The 19,185-nt window shown below is 43.6% G+C and overlaps 1 protein-coding gene across 2 annotated transcripts in view; it reads right to left on the bottom strand.

Moving 5' to 3' along the window:
- PGBD5 (piggyBac transposable element derived 5) overlaps positions 1–19,185 on the bottom strand; it is a 97,415-nt gene that overhangs the window by 75,159 nt on the left and 3,071 nt on the right. The gene's annotated exons all lie outside the window — the stretch shown is intronic.

Raw genomic sequence — 19,185 nt, 5'->3', positions numbered from 1 at the left:
ATGAGCTTGGGGCCAGGCTCCGACAACAGGGAGAGAGGGACCCAGGAGCCCAGCAGAACCTTTTCCCGACAAAATTCAATGGCCCTTTCAAAGTCTTGTTTCTTGGCAACCCTCACAGGTTACTAAGAAGCCAGCTAAGTCTTAGGTGCAGCTCATTAGCAAGCAAGAACACACCAAGACAGTAGCCTGAGTTGGCAAATTAATGTAGGATATCTAGTGCAATGTGGATTTCAAATAAACAACACGTAATTTTTTCAAATGTTAAGTACAGCCTATGTGATATGACCAGTAAGCTTAAGCTGAACGCTTATTGAGAATCTGAAATCTAAATTTTACCAGGATCCTGTATTGTGTCTGGCAACCCTACTCCATGAGAACAGCCCCCCATTTTGCTGACAGACACTTGATTTCTTCTCAGGGAGCCCGTTCTCTCACAGAGCCGACTGCTCAGAGCAGGAGACCCAGGCCAGGGATTTCCTGGGGAAGCTGATCCCTGCAGGAGGGGGCTACCTGCAGAGCTAACCCCTCACCGTGGCTCCGCCCTCTTCCAGAGCCCTCCCCTGGGTCTGGTTACTCACATGTTTAATGTATAGGTGAAAGGAGGTACATGTCATCTCCTTGACACCCCTGAACTCAGCCATCACGGACAGTGCAGAGCCGGCCTTCTGTGGTCCTCTCTCAAACATCTGCTACCAGAGCTGCTCCCACCATCGCCAGTTGCGACCACAGGAATACTAATGTGCAGTGGGTACAGGGTCAAGTGACTGAAGGATCCCTGTAGTTCGGAGGACGCTGCTGAGGGCACATGATACTCAACCCAAACTCACAAAATGACGCCTATTTCTCCTGCCCACGTTCCCGGAGATCCTTCCAACACTCGGTTCCCATGGTTGAAACACGCAATCCATCGGAGCAGCCAGCTGGTCCTAGCTTCAAAACACATCAGGAATCTGAATGCATCTCACCGCCTCCACCATCTCTTGCCAGGTTATGGCAGGAGCCAGATCCCACACCTGTCCTCTTAGGGTCTGTTCTCCACCTGGCACTCACAGCATCTCTCTAAAACTTTGTTATCCCTTTGCTAAAAATCTGCCAAAGGCTCCGCTTTTATTCAAAGTGCAAGCCAGTTCTTCCCATGGCCTGCAAGGCCCTCTGTGCCCCGCCTCCACCCTGTGCTCTCTGACCTCCTTCCTCGGCCCCTTGCCCACCAGGCACACTCCCACCTCCAGCCTAACACTGCCAGGTGCCTCACCTGGATGGGAGGGATCGCCACTTCCCAGAAATGCACTGGGCCAACTCCTTCACCACCTGGAAGTCTTTGCTCAAATCTCAGCTTCTGAATCAGGCCTGCCCATCCTATTTAATTCTGCAATTGACGCCTTACTGCCCTGCTCCTAAGTGTGTCTACTGTTCCTTTCTCCCACAACACTTCCTTTCTAACAGGCCATCTGCTTACTGGGTCACTGCTTATTGTCTGTCACCCCCTAGAATGGGTGCTTCATGTGGGCCAGAATCTGTTTGGTTCACTGATGTATTATTCTAAGAGCCCCAAACAGTGCTTGAGACATAATGGGTGCTCAGTAAAGACTTAAAACCTGTGTGCTTCACCATCCACTGCGTGGTCACAAATGAACAATAGCAGGAGATGTACCAACACTTATTGAGTACTTCTCATGCGCTAGATACTAAGAAAGAGGTTTTATAAATGCTGCACCATTTATGTTGGACACAGTGGCATGTGCCAGCAGTCCTAGCTACTGGGAGGCTGAGGTGGGTGGATTATGCAAGGCCAGAAGTTGTAGGCTGTAGTGTGCTATAACTGCCCTTATGAATAGCCACTGTACTCTAGGCTGGGCAACATCTCAAGATCCCATCTCTAACAAAAAGGCTGCACAACTCAATGTTCACAACCAACTTGCAGTAAGTCAGGTTGAAGTTTCTCTATTTTATAAATGAGAAAACTGACTCAGAGGACATACAGCTACAAACTAACATCAGAATTCAAGCCTAGATACTAAAGCCCATGAGATTCTATCACCACCCTGAGAAACACACATATTATCTACAGTTACCTAGAAAGTATCCTTCCTCGTTCACTGTCCCTCCCACCTGATACCTAACATTTACCAGAAGGGATGGCCCTATGCAGACTATCAGGACAGGAACTGGGCTGCATTCACCATTAGGAGAGCAGCATGGTGGGAGTTAAGGATGCTGGCCTTGGCACCCAGGTCACAGGCTCTTTTGGGTCACAGGAGCACATCCTGGCCCCACCCTTCACCTGCTGTGGGGCACAGACAATGCACACTGGACACAGGTGATGCTCACAGCTGGCCAGCACATGCGCACATGTGTAACACAACCTCCAGCAGGCAGCATGTGCTCTGTGACTGCTCATCCCTGCTGAGGTAGCTCTTCTCATGGGGAACTCCTGACTTGTCACATGAGGGCCTGATCTTGCCTGTTGCTTGGGGCAAGGGAGAAGCGTGAATAGCAAACAGCGCTAAGGAAAGATCAGAGAAAGGACCCTCAGGCAGATCCTTGTCCTATGCCAAGTTCAAAAGGCGGCAAGACCCAGAAGGAAAAAATAATTCTTGTACGAAATTTTCACTCACCTCTGACTTCCAGAGGATTAAAGAAACATTGAAAACACACTGGCCTCAATAAGTAATCAGGTTTTTTTACCCTTCATAATTTTTTAGGGTTTCTGCTGCCTGGGCTTTCTCCGCATCAGAGCCCTCAGGCCTCTGGCCACATTCGCTGACCTATAGTCACTGGGCTTCCTTTCCTGGGGTCGGTTTTCTCCTGCATGTGGTCTTGGAGGTGCCCCAGCAACATAGGCAGGGGTGATGCTCACTTCCCCACATAACACACCTGCTGGCAAACTGAGAGAAAACGGGGGTGCTAACATCCCCTAATCCCAGGCACGACCTGGGAGAGATAAGGCTGCCGGCCTTGGAGAGCTGGATGGGCTCTGGATAGGAACGGGAGCTGTGGGGAGGGAGAGGGCAAGGGCTCCTGAACTGCCTTATACTGTAAGACAGCAGCAGCCCCAGATGCCAAAGCCACTGCCAGGAAGTGGTGGGTGTTGGGGAGTGGGAGGGAAGGCAATTTTGCCTTTTTTTCCAGTCTTTCCTTAAAAAAAATTTTTAAAAATGAGCATGCCAAGCATTACTAAGCATATTCTGTGACCACATTTCTTGTGAGCTACAGATTCCATATGAGTTGATTCTAAATGAAACCGACATCCGTCATCACCCTAGAGGGAGTGAGCCTGGGAGTTCACTGCCTAAGCAGGCCCACAGAAGTCCACGTGGCCTAATGCCTCTCCTCGCCACCCTCAAGGAAGGTCCAGGAACAGTTCTCCAGGTAGAAAGTGAGAATCTATCTCTAAAGACCAAAACAAAACTTTTAATGATAGCGATAGCGACATTTTAACTTTTTTTTTTATAGACAGGGTCTTGCTCTGTCACTGAAGCTGGACTGCGGTGGTGCTAAGAGCTCACTGTTGGGGGAGGGGACTTTGCCTTTGAGTCTAGCTTCACACTCCTGGGCTCAAGCGATCCTCCTGCCTCAGCCTCCCATGTAGGTAGGACTTCAGGTACATGCCATCACTCCTGGCTAATTTTTAACATTTTTTGTAGAGATGGAGTCTCGCTATGTTGCCCAGGTTGGTCTCAAACTCCTTGGCTCAAGCAGTCCTTCTTCCTTGGCCTTGCAAAGCACTGGGATTATAGGCATGAGCCACAGTGCCCAGCCAGCAACATTTTAAGATGTCTCATGAGACATATTTGTCAGGTAGAACACATGTGACTCTCTGCCAATAATATGGTAGCTTTGAGCAACAGCTTATGTGGCCATTGAACTTGATGTTCCAGAGCCAGGTTTGTTAGGGAGACTTCTGCTTTTAATGGAGCCTTGTCTCATCCCAGCAGCTACAAGATCAAGTCTTTGTAAAGCACACATCACTCTGTCATTTTCTTCCAGGCTGCCCACCGGTGTATAATTGTGAGGTGGTTAGAGTCCTACCAGACAAGAACAGCTAGCACCAAGTGCTTACTGTATGGCAGGCAGGCCTCCAGGCCTCTTTCCTAACAGAAACATGGGTGGCTGCAAAAGTGCATGAGAGTCTGACCAAAGCACACCTGGTTCGATTCCTGATGCCACCACTAACACTTACCAAGTTTCTTAATCTCCCAACAACCGTGTCATTTGTATAATGGGGATAACAATACTTCTACCTAAGTATGAAATAAAGTAATTTAAATAAGAGTGCTGCCCTGTCAATGTTTACTCTTTTCCTTGAGATCAAGCCTTTCACGTATCTGAGTCAAGACAGTTGACCCCAACATCACCCCTCATGCTCCACTTGCCCCCGTTTGGTCTCTCTATCACTGAGAAGGAGAAGTGGCTGGGTGCACACAGCGTGGCTCCCAGTGGAGAGGTGGCATGTAAGGCTTCCTCACTCTCAAGCTGGAGGGGCCAGCTTCACAGCCTCGGGATGAGGTTCTTAGAGCTAAAGGCCTCAGGTAAGGCTGGCTTGGGGAGACCTGTGGGCCCTGGAGGAAAACCAGCCCCACCCTGAGTGCTCTGCCTGGATTCCCAGGCTCCAGGAGCAAAGCAGCAGCTACACAGGAGGTGGAGCTGCCAGTCCCAGAGCACACAAGCAAAGGGAAGGTCACGCGGCGTCTACTCTGGACAGGCAAAGAGCTGCCTTCTCTCCCACCACAGCAGACCTGCCAGCACCACCAGGGATCCACCAGACCCAGGTCCCCAGAGCCTACAAAGAGTAATAACCCCTTCCAAGAGTCTCAGCAACACACAAGGAGGATCGCCCAGAAGAAACAGACACACCCCCAGAAAGAGGGAGCTACTGGAGGATACAGACAACTTGAATTTTAATTAAAATAATTATAGTGCTCAAGGGGATTCTACTGCAACATACACAGGAGGGAAAAAAAGATTTCCTGTAACTAGAAAACCTGATTTCCCAACTAAACAACTCTTCAAAGAGAAGAGGAAGGTGGGCACATAGGATTCTTGAGGTACTCAATTAGAAGATCAAGACCAGGAAATAATGGAGTGGAAGATGCAGGGAAGGCATCAGGCTATGAGACTGTGAGGATGCACCCTGAGACCTGGGAGGAAAAGGGACGGATGAAGAGGGGCAAGGAAGGCAGCAAGCTCTACATACATGCCATAAGAAAACATGCACACCAGCTATGCAGGGGCTCAGGTGGGAGAACTGCTGGAGCTTAGGAGCTGGAGACCAGCTGGGACAACATAGGGAGACTCCATCTCTACAAATAATTTTTAAAATTATTTTAAAGAGAGTGAGTCAACCTTTGGGTACCCTGAGAACTTAAGAATGGCTTCCCGAGACAAGATGTCACTAGGCTATCAAAATTTTTTTTCTTTTTTAAAGATATTTGAAGAAAAAAATTCAGAGTGTAGGTGACCCTTGAACAAAAGGAGTTTGACCTGTGTGGGTCCACTTATTCCCAGATTTCCTTCCTCCTCTGCCACTCGTGAGACAGCAAGACTAGCCCCTCCTCATCCTTCTCCCCTTGGCCTATTCAACATGAAGAAGGCAAGGATGATCCACTTCCACTAAATGAACAGTAAATATATTTTCTCTTTCTCATGACTTTGCTTAATAACGTTTTTTCTCTAGCTTACTTCATTCTAAGAATACAGTATATAATAATATAACACACAAAGTATTTGTTAATTGACCATTTATATTATTAGTAAAGCTTCCAGGCAACAGTAGGCTGTTATCAAGTTTGGGGGGAGTCAAAAGTTACACACAGATTTTTGACTCTGTGGGAGTTCAGTTCCCTTGCACTGTTCAAGAGCCAGCTGTAGATACCAACAGCCCCCACGGCTGAAGACAACACTAAAAAAGGTCTCTAAAAATAAATGGACCTGAACCAAGACCCTATGGTGAGAAAAGAGGAGAAAGGACTGATGACCAACGAGTCTTGGGTCTTCCTAGGGTGAAGAGTTGATGCCTATTTCAATGTTGTTTCTGACACTCTTGATGTGATGGGTAATCAGAGTCATTTAATCACGTAGATTCCCATCATGCCCAAGCAGTGTAAGGCATCTCAATGATATGCACAAGACATGCAATCCAGTTTTTAAATTAATGCCAGAGTATTTACTTTTACACATAATTCTAAGATGCAATCAGACTAAAAATATACTAAGGTGCTTTACAGGTTGAAATGCTGCTCAAGTAGAAATGTTTAGTTATTATTACAAGAGTAAAATGTTGCAATAAGTAAAGATTGTAACAGCTGCTAATTTTATAGGCAAAAAATATTAAGAAATTAAGAGCTTTCAAGTATATAAACTGAGAAACAGAATGACAGTTAACAGAAATATTATGAGTATGTTGTCTGGATAACTTTAGAAAGAATATCCTTTTAGAAATGACAGTTATAAAATTTAAGTAATAATACAAGACAGAATAATAGAGTTTAGATTATGCCTTAATTATAATCTTTGGAGAATTATTTCATGTATTGGCTTTCATAATACTAAATAGCCCTTAAGAACTTAGTGTAATTTTATAGTCATTTAATTTTATTCAGGCTGTAACTATTTCAAGAAACATTTCTATTTGGGAATTCTTTATCTAGTGATGATGAATTAAAAGTAAAAACTCAACTATGCCACTTTAAAAATCCAGGAATAAAAATTTCACAATTAAGTTTGACAATATCACTTTTTTTTTTTTGAGACAGAGTTTCGTTCTTGTTGCCCAGGCTGGAGTGCAATGGCACAATCTTGGCTCACTGCAACCTCCACCTCGCATGGTCAAAAGATTCTCCTGTCTCACCCTTCCAAGTAGCCAGAATTACAGGCGTGCACCACCATGCCCAGCTAAGTTTTGTATTTTTAGTAGAGACAGGGTTTCACCATGTTGGCCAGGCTGGTCTCAAACCCCCGACCTCAGGTGATCCGCCTGCCTTAGTCACCCCAAGTGCTGATACTACAGGCGTGGGCCTCTGTGCCCAACCCAGAATAAATCACCTTCAATCTGGAACTAAAAAAGACTATAGAGAGCTTGAGGAAAAGAGTTACAGAAAAATTTTTGTTTTCAATAATAGACCTTTTAAGAATGTCTTAAGACAATTCCTTTTAGTTTTAAGTCTATAAAGACTAAAGTGACACTCAAAATGACTGTTAAAATGATCATGACCAAATTATCATTTTCAGTAGTTAAAAGATGAAGAATTGCTGAGATTTGCCCAAACTATGAATCCTGACTATTAAGTTCCTCCTGGAAACCATGTTATGAAAAAAAAAAAAACTTTTCCCTGAATTAATGTGCTCCTTCTGTGTCTTGTACAGCAGACAAAGGCTGTGCAAACACATCCAGACCTTTGAGTCTGACAGCCTGCTTGCTGGATTAATGAGGAAATCAGCCATGTTTCTCCGTCCGTTTCTGGAAGGCTGGCCCAGGGAATTCTGGGTAACCAAACTGATGTGTTATGAGAGTGCAAGTGTTTCTTATGTAATATCTATTGTCTCCTCAGGGAAGACACCAAAACTGATGTTCATAGAAAAAGAAATCTAAGATGCAGACAGAAGTACAAAAATGATTTTGTTATCTTGAGAGAGAGAGATATATATATTGTTCCACTGCAACATTCTTAGTTTTTCCTCTACACAATTGCATGCAGAAATATCACAGGTAAAAAATTACAGTGAGGACATCTGAAATTTACTCCTAAAAATATTCAAAGAACACCTTTAAGCAGTGAACCAAGGATTCATTCATGGGTTTGTGTCCATGAAACTGCATCATCCTGTGGATTGGTCAACTCCTGAAGTCTCGGAGATGAAAAGAAGGTAAGTCTTTACCTTAGAGAGTGACTGCTAGAGAGGAGGGGCTGGAGACTTCACTGGCAGAAGTACCCTATGTTCTCAGTTACAGCCCAAAATGCCTTGCCCAATCCCCAGGCCCAACTGAATCTCTCTATATTTTCACAAATGTGTGGCAGAGTGACGACAGGTAAAATCAAGCCACTAACATCATGAGAGGTTATTATATTTGGACTACATTGTCAAGCTTTTTAATTTTGAATCTAACACAGTGTAAAATTTTTTAAACAAAAGTTCAGGCAGTACTCTTGTATCCTAGAAATTCCTTCCACAACTGGCTTCATCTTGACTTAAGCAAACATTTAGCCATTTGGACAAAATGTATATTTGATGTATCTTGTGTATATGTGTGCATGTAATATAAAAGAATAGCAGTCAATCTCTGGGACTGAATATGATACAAGTTAAACAGCAATTCCTGATATAGAAGGTCTTTTTCAGGTGAAAGTACTAACCTGGGGAAACAGCAATACTGTTTTCAAATGACTGTAGAGCAATACACATTTATTGTGAAGTAGTTTAGGAGAAAGGGACAGTTATTAAAATAGCAAAAGAAAAAAAAGGATGAATTTGATGAAAACATCAAAAATGGAGGAAAGAGAAGAAAACCTGAATCAATAAAATAAGATGAAATAAATAAAATCAAACTTGTTTGTCACTACTTTAAATGTGTACAGACTGATTTACCAACTAAAGTGCCTATATGGTTGTGTTAAAAAATATACATAAATCTATGTGCTGTTCAAGAGACATACCTAAAAGAACAAATAGGGTTGAAAATAAACACAAAACAAGGAGCTAGTAGGCAAATGCAAAGGAGGAGGCAGAGATGGCAAAATTAACAGCAGACAAGCTGGACTTGAGCTTAAAGGCACTGATGGATAGATATTACTAAAAGCGCGGTTTTCGAAGAAGTATAAAAGGTAGATGCATGTGTGCACCAAACAATATAGCAGCTAAACCTCTCAAAATGCAAGAACAGGGCAAAAAGTTATTTCTCAAATGAGAATCTCTCCCATAGAGAAAACAATAATGACCTAAAGAAGAGAAACAGATCAACAGATACCCTGGCTTCCCTCAAATAAGAATATACATTTTTTCTTATGCCTATGCCACATTTTTAAAGGTTAACTGCATATCTGGCAACAAAGAAAACCTCTGCAAACCTTTCAAATTAAGGATTTAAAGGATACTTCTTTGATCACAATCCAATAAAATTAGGATTAAATAATCAAATAACCAAAAAATATTAACTACTTAGAAATTACGAAACATATCCTTAGATCAAAGAAGAAATCAAAAGGGGAACCATAGGATATCTTGAAAGCAATGGAAAAGAGAGCACTTCATATCAAAATTTATAGAACGTACCAGAAGTTTTACTCTGCGGAGACTTTAGTGTCAAATGCCTTCAATATTAATGAGAGTATTTTACAAATAAAAAGGAACTTTGCACTAACCTTAAGCAATTAGAAAAGGACAGGTTCTACTTCAAAAGGAAGATTTTTTTAAAAAAAGATAAAAGTTCAGACTAATAAAAAATAAAAAGGACATATAAGCTCAAAGCTGGTTCTTTGAAGAGACCAATAAAATAGAAAATCCTCTCACATGCCCAGTGAAGAATAAGATAAAGAAAAGGTGAGTGGTGAGGGTGAAGAGAGGAAAGGTAGGGGAAAGAGTAAAGGAAAAGGGGGAGAGGCCAGGTACAGTGCCTCACCTACCTGCCATCCCATCACTTTGGGAGGCTGAAGTGGGAAGACTGCTTGAGCCTCAGAGCTCAAGACCAGCCTAGGCAACAGCAAGACCCCGTCTCTACAAAAAATTAAGGAAAAAAAATCAGTCAGGTATGGTGGCACACACCTATAGTCCCACTTACTCAGGAGCCTGAGGTGGGAGGAATGCTTGGGCCTGTGAAGTAGAGGCTGCAGTGAGCTGTGATTGTGCCATTGCACTCCAGCCTGGGCAACAGAACACATCCCCACCTCAAAAAAGGGTGGGGAGGGTAAGAGAGGGAGAATGTGCAAAAACAGACAAGATTATGATTGAGAGAGTAGGTATAAAAAAGCAAATGCAATGGAGATTTTTTAAATCATTTAAAAAATGATGGAACTGCATGGAACTTCATGTCAACAAATTTGAAAACCTTGGAAGAAACATAGGATTTCCTAAGAAAATATAAATCATCCAACTGATTCAGTAAGTGGAAAAAATCAGAAAAAGGCACCATGACCAGAGAGGTTCACAGCTGAGTTTTATCTAATCCGTAATTCTACTATTAAACGGCAAAAGGCAATTAAGAAATAATAAGCCAATTCATTAGTGAAGCGAAGCACAATTTTAATTCCCAAACTTGAGAGATGAGAAATCATTAACAAATCTGGCTTATGATTGGTTTGTTACAGAAACTCTGAACTAATATTAGCAAATAACAGAATTCATATGTATATCAAAGAGATCTGCATACTGAGACCAGCCTGGGTTAATCCCAGGAACATAACGGTACCTCAGTACGAGGAAATCATATACTTCAACTGATGAAGTATAATTTACTTCATCAATAAATTAAATATGGAAAAAACTACAGGACCAGAGCAATAGTAGCAATAAATGCTAAAAAGGCATTTAATGAAAAGTTTTTTAAATGAAGTAAAATAGAAGGTAGTTATTCATGAGAAGAATTTGACAAAAGGCATATAAAATGAGCCCATATTTGTTAAACAATGAACTCCCCCCCAAAAAACCCTAAACATATACATGTATGAAAAATGTGTTCATGTATGACACCGAGTTTTCTACACGGACAGAGATAGAGGAGAAGGGAGAAAAATTCCAACAAAAAAGAGAAAAGGGTAAAAGGACTGCAGTCAAGAACCATGCATAATATTATATTAATGCTTATCAATAAAATTACAGTTGGCCCTTGAACAATGCAGGGGTTGAGGTGCTGACCCCTAGCACAGTTGAAAATCCATGTATAATTTCTAATTTCCCCAAACTCAACTATGAATAGTCTACTGCTGAATGCTATTTAAAAAATCATAAGGCAGAACAAATGTATTTACTATTCATTAAGTGGAAATGGATCATCCTAAGTCTTTATCCTCATCATCTTCACATTGAGGAGGCTGAGGAGGAAAAGGAGGGGTTGGTTTTGCTGTCTCAGGGGTGGCAGGGGTGGAAGAAAATCTGTGTATAAGTAGACCCACACAGTGTAAACCTGTGTTGCTCAAGAGTCAACTGTACATATTTTTGCATGCATAATTTTTAAAAGATTGCATGCAATACTAAAACTGCTAATAAAAAGTCCTCCTTTAACCACCACCTACCTTCCCAGTCCAAGTTTCAGGGTAACATACACTAAGTCATCAACGGGTTCTCGGAAACTGTGACTGTAAGCAAAATAATGTAACAAAACCAGTATTTTTTCTCATCAACATTATAACAAAAAGACATTATTCAAAAGCCTGTCATACATTGTTTTGCTTAATGTTGCGGAAGAACCTACAGATGATGTTAAGTAAGGACTTACCTTACTTTGCGGTAAATAGTACCCTTAGTTGCACTCCCTAATGGAAATACGAATCAGACTACTGGTGGCAGATCCGAACCCAGGCACAGCCATCCACACTGCCATCCGGAGCCAGACTCCCGGCTTGCCAACCTCCCTATTCTGTCTCAAAGGGAGATATTCCGGAGCTGTTAAGCAGCAGAATTTTGAGCAAACCATCCTTCGGTTTCCCTTGGTATCATCTGCGTCTACCATGTTTTCTGTGGCTCTAAAGACACCTTCATGCTGTCTCCTCCTGGGTGTTCCCTTAGGACCTAGGACAATCTGCTCATGACAGCACCTCTCACACCGCATCACAATTATTTGTGGATCAGCTGTTTGTCTTCACCACCAGGAGTTACGCTGTTTGAGTGCTAGAAGCTCTTCTCATCAATCCCCAGTTTTTAACATAGTGCCTGGTGCACAGTAGGCATTCTATAAATATCTGCCAAATGCATGAAATATATTTGAAAGAAGACATGAAGCCTATACTAAAACTTTCCTTTTTGGGGGCTGTTCTACTTTAGCTTCCCAGGCGAATTCATGTTAAAATTTCTACCTCTGCCACTGATAAACTGATGGGGTGAAGGAACATTGGCAAACCCCATGGTACATGTGACTTTGGGATCACAGACATTCAATCACTCTTAGGAGCCCAACAGAGATAGTGTAAAGGGTATGTGTCTGAGTGCCTCCTGTGTAGGACTCTATATGATCTTATCTGGTGCCTGGAGTCACCCCTCGCGGAAATGACAATCTAGAGGCAGACCTGGGACCAGTGTCTGTGTGCCACCAAAGCTTTGTGCACATCACAATGCCTTTCTGAGATGCAGAATCAAAGACAGCTGCAGACCTTCCCTTCTTCCCAGCAAAGCATCCCACACACTACCTTCAGAAACGGGGGCTGTACTCTTTCAACTATTCCAATTTCCCCAATGTAATGTGCCTTCTTCCTAAATTTACTTAAGCTTTTCCAAAATGTTTGTATTTTTCCTCTGCTACACTTTTGGAAGAGACTGAGTCAATACACTTGTAATACAAGGTGTGCGTTCACCCTTGCTATTATTTACCTACAATTTACCTCTTCCGATCTTAAAGAAAAGCAACTGTGGTCTCAATTTCCGATGAGGTTCCGTTCCAGGTTTTCACTGGCATTCTGAATGCACACCCCCCTAAGATGCCACAGGCTGTGCTCAACACCCCAGCTAGCCTAAGAAAATGCAGCCAAGGAGAAAACACAGAAAATTTGGCTGAAATACCAGCACTATAGAGCAAACCAAATAGGACATTAGTATTTACCTTCAGTGCTGGGACCAGAAGAAAGCCAAGTGTCATTACATCAGATAAGGAAGGAGATGGAGACTGCTTTGCATGTGTGTTCTGAAGCAAATGTCTACTCATAGAATCTCACATCTTCATGTGAGCCACCCCCACAAACTCTGCAGTGGAATTCCTGGGAACACTTATTTAAGATGGCACTGGTAGGAGATGTCACCTTCCCCAAATGTATAAAGTGCTCAAATAAGCCAGGTGCAGTGGCTCATGCACAAAATCCTAGCACTTTGGGAGGCTGAGGTGGGAGGATGGCTTGAGCCAGGAGTTCAAGACCAGCCTGGGAAACATAGGGAGACCCTGTCTTTACAAAAAATAACAAAACTAGGCGGGCATGGTGGCACATACCTATAATCTTGCACCACCTTGCTTGCCTAGTTTTGTTATTTTTGAGACTGAAGTCTTAGACTGAGGTGGGAGGACTGCTGGAGCACAGGGGTTCAAGGCTGCAGTGAGCTGTGATCACACCACTACACTCCAGCCTGGGTGATAGAACGAGACCGTCTCAAAAAAAAAAAAAAAAAAAAAAACAGTGCTCAAATAAGAAAGATGCCCACTCACCACTCTCTGGGTGATTCTACTTGTTGACAGTCTTTCTTCCCAGAAAATCTTCCTGCATCCTGATCATTTATATTCTTTGTAACCCTGTTTCCCAAACTTGAGAAAATAAGTCTCTTCTTCCCTCTGCGGTTACTCCTAAGGTGACAGATTGCAGTTGCTTCTGCCAGGGAATCTTGCTGGAGGCTTGGAAACATCAAAACGGAATTTATTTACTGGCTCTCTGTCCACTGCCTGGCAGAGATGAGTGCAGTGACCGCTTCCCACTGAGGCCTGTCATCTGCCCATGGGGGTCTCTCTTCCTCCACAGACAGGCAGATGACAGACCCTGGTGAGAATTTCTACTTACATTGCACTGTTCAGAAACCAGGCAGCAATCCCACCTCACTGTAAGAGGTACAGGTGCAGTTATTGCCCAGGACACAAGGCAATGAGGGAAGACAGGCTTGCTGTGCAATGATCATCTTCAGTTCAGAGACCTTCACAAGGGGCTTGTTCTAAATTAGTTGATCTGACCCACACAGACCAGGTTCCACACTCACTGCTCTAATATGATTCTTCCTAGTCCCCTAAGAAAGGGGCCAGTCTACTCTTGAGCACTCTGTGGCTCCACTTCCTCATTTCAAAAATAGGGATAATGACAGTATTCACTTGACAGGATGGTTATGAGGATTACATAAGTTAGAAAGTGCTTAGAACAGCATCTGGCACATAGTAAGTGACATATAAGCATTTGTTAAATGAATCAAGGGGTCCAAGCAGCTGGCTTCCCTGTAAATCCTTAATAGATTCCTGTCTTGGGTGTCTCTGGGCCATTAGGAAGTGAGCAAGTTGTAGAAGCCCAGGATTGTATGAGATTTCTCATAGCCATCAAGTTTGGTCTTCCATCCAGGACAGATATCCTCAAAAACACATTAGTGCCTCTGGGATAAGCAACTCACTCCTTCATAGAGCTGCCCCATCAGCTCTTCCACTATTTTGGATATTGAAAATGCTCATCTTGTGAACATTTTTTACTGGCACCAAACCCATTTAAAAATCTTCTGCATCTGGCTTTTCTCATGCTCATTCAATCATTCTACAAAAACACATTTTCACCATATACTGTGACCACAGGGTCCAAGGTCTCCACCCACATGATACATAAATTCCCTTATACAAGTGGCAGTGACTGCTAGGAGAGATCAGAGGGAAGGTGGTGATTTTAGACGGGTAAAGACAGTGACGTTGGAACCAAGACCAGACCAGCAAGGGCTGCCGTTCGAAAGTCAGGAAGAACATACAGGGTGAGGCCCGGCAGAGAGAAGACTGTGTGGCTGGAGACAACATTAGGACACGTGCCACAAGGTGACACTGGAGAGGAAGACTAGGGCGGACCTACAGACTTGAAGGCCACTCTAAGGAATCTGGATTTCCCTTCGGATTAGATGGGAAGTTACTGGAGGAGTTTAAGCAGAGAAGTGAGTATATGAACTCATGTTTGCAAAAACATCACTTTTCCAGCACAGCCTGGGGAAAGTGAAATGAGGGCGGGGCAGTCAACTAGAGGCTGAGAATCCAAGTGGATGAAAGCCCCACCAGCCTGGCCAAGGGGTGATACTCTCTTGGCTAAAGTTGGCAGCAATGGCAATAACATAAGAAGTGAAAGGACTTGTAGTTCTAAACTTTTTCATGAAAGTAATTTTTTTTTTTTTTTTGAGACAGAGTCTCACTTCTTTGCCCAGGCTGGAGTGCAAGCAATGGTGGCCATCTTGGCTCACTGCAACCTCCACCTCCCAGTTCAGGCAATTCTCCTGCCTTAGCCGCCCAAGTAGCTGGGATTACAGGTGCTTCCCATCACGCCTGGCTAATTTTTGTATTTTTAGTAGAGACGGGGTTTCACCATGTTGGACAGGCTGGTCTTGAACTCCTGACCTCAAGTGATCTACCTGCCTTGGCCTTCCAAAGTGCTGGGATTACAGGCATGAGCCACCGTGCCTGGCCCATGAAAGTAATTTCTAAATATATACCTAAATGTGGCCCGTTTTTCATTCTTCTGCAATAATTCTTACTGCAACACACAAATGAAGGGGAGGAAAGCTCTTTTTATCCCGTGGGAGGATAGGAAAGCATTCCTTCCCCATAGTCAGATATTTCAGGTATTCTAGTAGTCTCCCACCCCCAAGATCATGCTGTATTTCCTCTCTCACCAATAAAGGTTTTATCCCATGCCCTTCTGCTGTCATTTTCCCTCCTCCTTCCTTTACAGATTCTGCCCTAAGGACTCATTTCTCACCATGCTTGGCAATTCCCCCTCCCTGTGGGATCCAGGATTTGCTAAGTAAATCTACATCCATGCCTGAACCTGGAGTTTGGATTCTAGCTACAGTTACTTGCAATAGTAACAATTACAGGTGTTACATTTAAGGTATTTTCACTAAAAGAGTCTCAAGTAACAAAGTTCAGTTTAGGGGCCAGTGGAACTGCCCATGGGCAAAACTGCACGCCTTCTCTCCCCTTTGCTTAAATGGCTCTCTTGTTTGAGATGCTTCTCCTTCCCCATCACTTGACTTTTGTTCTTCAAGGTGCAGCTCAGGGGAGGAGCCACCTCCTCTAGAAACCCCACCTCTTCTCCAGCCCAGCTGGAGGAAGTGAAGCACCTCTAGAATCCCGTGGAAATCCATGTTTACCCTGATCACAGCATTCACCAGAGACGCTTATCTCTTTTTCTTCACCGTCTCTCCTACTAGACCCCAGGAGACATGTTTAACTTACCGTTTCATCCCAGCAGGGCTCAGTGTGCTGGCTGAATTAATATGAGGCACATCCCATCCACCGCTGGTGAGAGTGTAAATTGGAAAACTGCTTGGCAGCACTTCCTAAAGCAGTGGTTCTCAGTACCTGGTGCTTTTTCCCCCAGGGGACACTTGGCAATGTCTGGAGACACGTCTGGCCGCTACAACCGGGGAGGAGGGGTGCTAAAAACACTCAGTGGGGAGAGAGGCCTAGGATGCTGCTAAACATCCTGCAGTGCTCAGGACAGTCCCCCACCAACAAAGAATTAGCTGGTCCAAGTTGAAAGATCTTGTCCTAAGGGCAAATATGCACTGAATCTATGGCCTAGCAATCCCACTGCTAGGTACAGATGCTGCCCAAGGAAGTGACATATACAAACATCAAGAAAACATATACAAGAAAGTCTGTAGCAGCTTTTGAGTTTGGAAACAAACTGAAGTCTACTGATAGGACACCAGATGGATAAACTGTAGTGTATTTGTACAGTGGCATACTACGCAGCAATATAAAGACAGGACTGTTCTGTGCGATATAAATGAATCTTACAGATGAAACAATGTAATGGGCAAAATTAAGCAACAGTGATCAACTCAGAATAATGGCTACCTCTCGGGACATGGGGGTACTGATGGGGAAGGGGCAGGTAGGAATCTTCAGGGTGCTAAAAATTGTTTCTTTTTTTTTTTGAGATGGGGTCTCACTCTATCAGCTTGTACCACAGTCTGGAGTGAAGTGGAAGGAACACAGCTCACTGCAGCCTCATCCTCCTCAGTCTTTAGAGTAGCAGGGATTACAGGCATGCACAACCACACTTGACTAATTTTTAAAAATATTTTTTAGGGAGGGGGGAATCTCTCTGTGTTTCCCAGGCTGGTCTTGAACTCCTGGTCTCAAACAATTCTCCCAGGTCAACTCCCAAGTAGTTACGATTACAAGCTAGACATGAGCCACCACATCTGGCACTAGGAACATTCTTCACCTTGATCTGGGTGGCAGTGACATAGGTATACCCATACAAGAATGCACTGTGCTGGGCACTCACGTCTCATGCACTCTATGTGTGCCATGACACACACAAGCCTCATTATATAAAATAATCCTCTAGAACACTTCATCATTCCACTGTTGGTGGGAATATAAATTAATGCAGCCACTGTGGACAGAAATTTAGAGATTTCTCAAAGAACAGAGAATTGAATAATTTGACCCAGCCATTCCATTACTGGGTATATACCCAAAGGAAAATAAGTTGTTCTACCTAAAAGACACATGCACCCGTATGTTCATTACAGTGCTATGACAACAGCAACGACATAGAATCCACCCAGGTGCCTATCAGTGGTGGACTGGATAAAGAAATGTGGTTCATATATGCCATGGAATACTATACAGTTGTGAAAAAGAAGGAAACCACGTCCTTGGCAGTGACATGGATGCTGCCGGAGTGCATTATCCTGAGTGAACTAATACAGGAATAGAAAACCAAACACTGCATTTTGTCGTTTAGAAATCAGACTTAAACATTGGATAATTCATGTATAACTATAAAAATTAATACTTTTTACTGAAAAAAAAGTTCTGGCAAGAGAAAAAAAGGTACTACATTTCCTTAATTATTGAGTCTGACTGATTAGATGGTGATCACTTAACCCAGTAATCTCACCCCCAGGAAAGTGGAGGAAGCAACTTCCTTCCTCCCTCATATGGCAGTAGCAACTTCTCAGCCACAGAGTCCTTGTGAAGACTGACTGTGATAATAATGCATGAAAATGCAACTGACAAATGAGAACTGTGGGTTAGGAGTAGCAGCTGGTTTCACCAGCTACATGAACAGACTCCTGGGAAAAGAGCAAAACAACTCCCCCAGGAAGCTCCCTTCTCTGAGTTTTGAGCAGCCACTGCAAGATGACACACAGTCTTGCATTTGATACTATGTAGCTTTGCCTAAGATTATTTTGCAGTTCACCAAGATTCAAACTTTCTCCTGGAGCCACAGAATCTTGTACAGAGCTAAAGGTAGGAGCAGCTAAATTACACTTAACACCATAGAAAGGGTTCCAGGTCTTTGAGTTCAGAAACCCACTTAGAGCCAAGGGTCTCAGTTTAACTCTGGTTTTGAGAGAAAGATTTTTCTTTTTTTGTTTGTTAAAAAGGCCTTAAACCAACAACAGACTCTAAAGATAAAACATTCAACAATGTTAATTTTCAATGCCATGTGTTTCCCTCCAGCTGCTCAAGGTCACACCTCCCCACTGAATGATTAGAGGGTTGCTGAAATGGTACATGGGGGGAACACACACACACACACACACACACACACAAACACACACTCACTCTCTCGCGCGCTCTCTTTCTCGCGCTCTCTCTCTCTCTCTCTCTGCCATATGAAGTCCAACCTCTAATAGAAAGAGCAACCAGTTCAGATCCCAGCCAGCCATGACAAAGGACTGACAAACCAAACAGACAGGAGCCCTTGAGCATCTGTGAAATCTGTCTGTTCCTTTGCCTCCTCCGAGAAAGGAATCACAAGACTGCTCAGAATAAGAAACCAAAAGGGCAGAGGCTCAGAAAGCAGCCGGGCCTGAATTGCATGCTGTTTCCAAACAATGAGATCTCATACTGTGTTGGTTTTCTGCACAGTGGGCAGGCAGGCTGACAGCTTGAGGGGGCTATTTTGGGGGGATATATGCTGCAAGTCTAGTTTAGAGAGGGCCCTAGGCTCTGCACTCCCAGTAGGCATTTCAGCTCCCAGGCAGAACACGTATCCCCACAGGGGTTAAGAGCCCAATGCCCGTTTGCATTTAAGTCATCCTGAGGGGATCCCACACCTCAACACTCAGGCAGAACATAGGGGAGGTGAGAGAGGAGACAGAGGAGTGGGAGAGGGCCCTCCACCCATTACTACTGGCTGCGCTTCCAGAGAGGCTGATCCAGGAAGCTAAATACAGTGAAAAACAGAAGGAAGGGGCTGGGAAGACTAGAACAGCCTGAAGAATGGCTAGGATTTCCATCCTTAACAACAAAATTGTTGCTTTTAGGGCTGGCACAGGATCTAGCACTGCTCCCTCCCTTTCCCT

This window comes from Callithrix jacchus, chromosome 19 (genome assembly GCF_049354715.1).
Source record: "Callithrix jacchus isolate 240 chromosome 19, calJac240_pri, whole genome shotgun sequence".
NCBI lineage: Eukaryota > Metazoa > Chordata > Mammalia > Primates > Cebidae > Callithrix > Callithrix jacchus.
The sequence above is the reverse complement of the archived record's forward strand: the minus strand, read 5'-3'. Positions and strand labels throughout refer to the sequence as shown.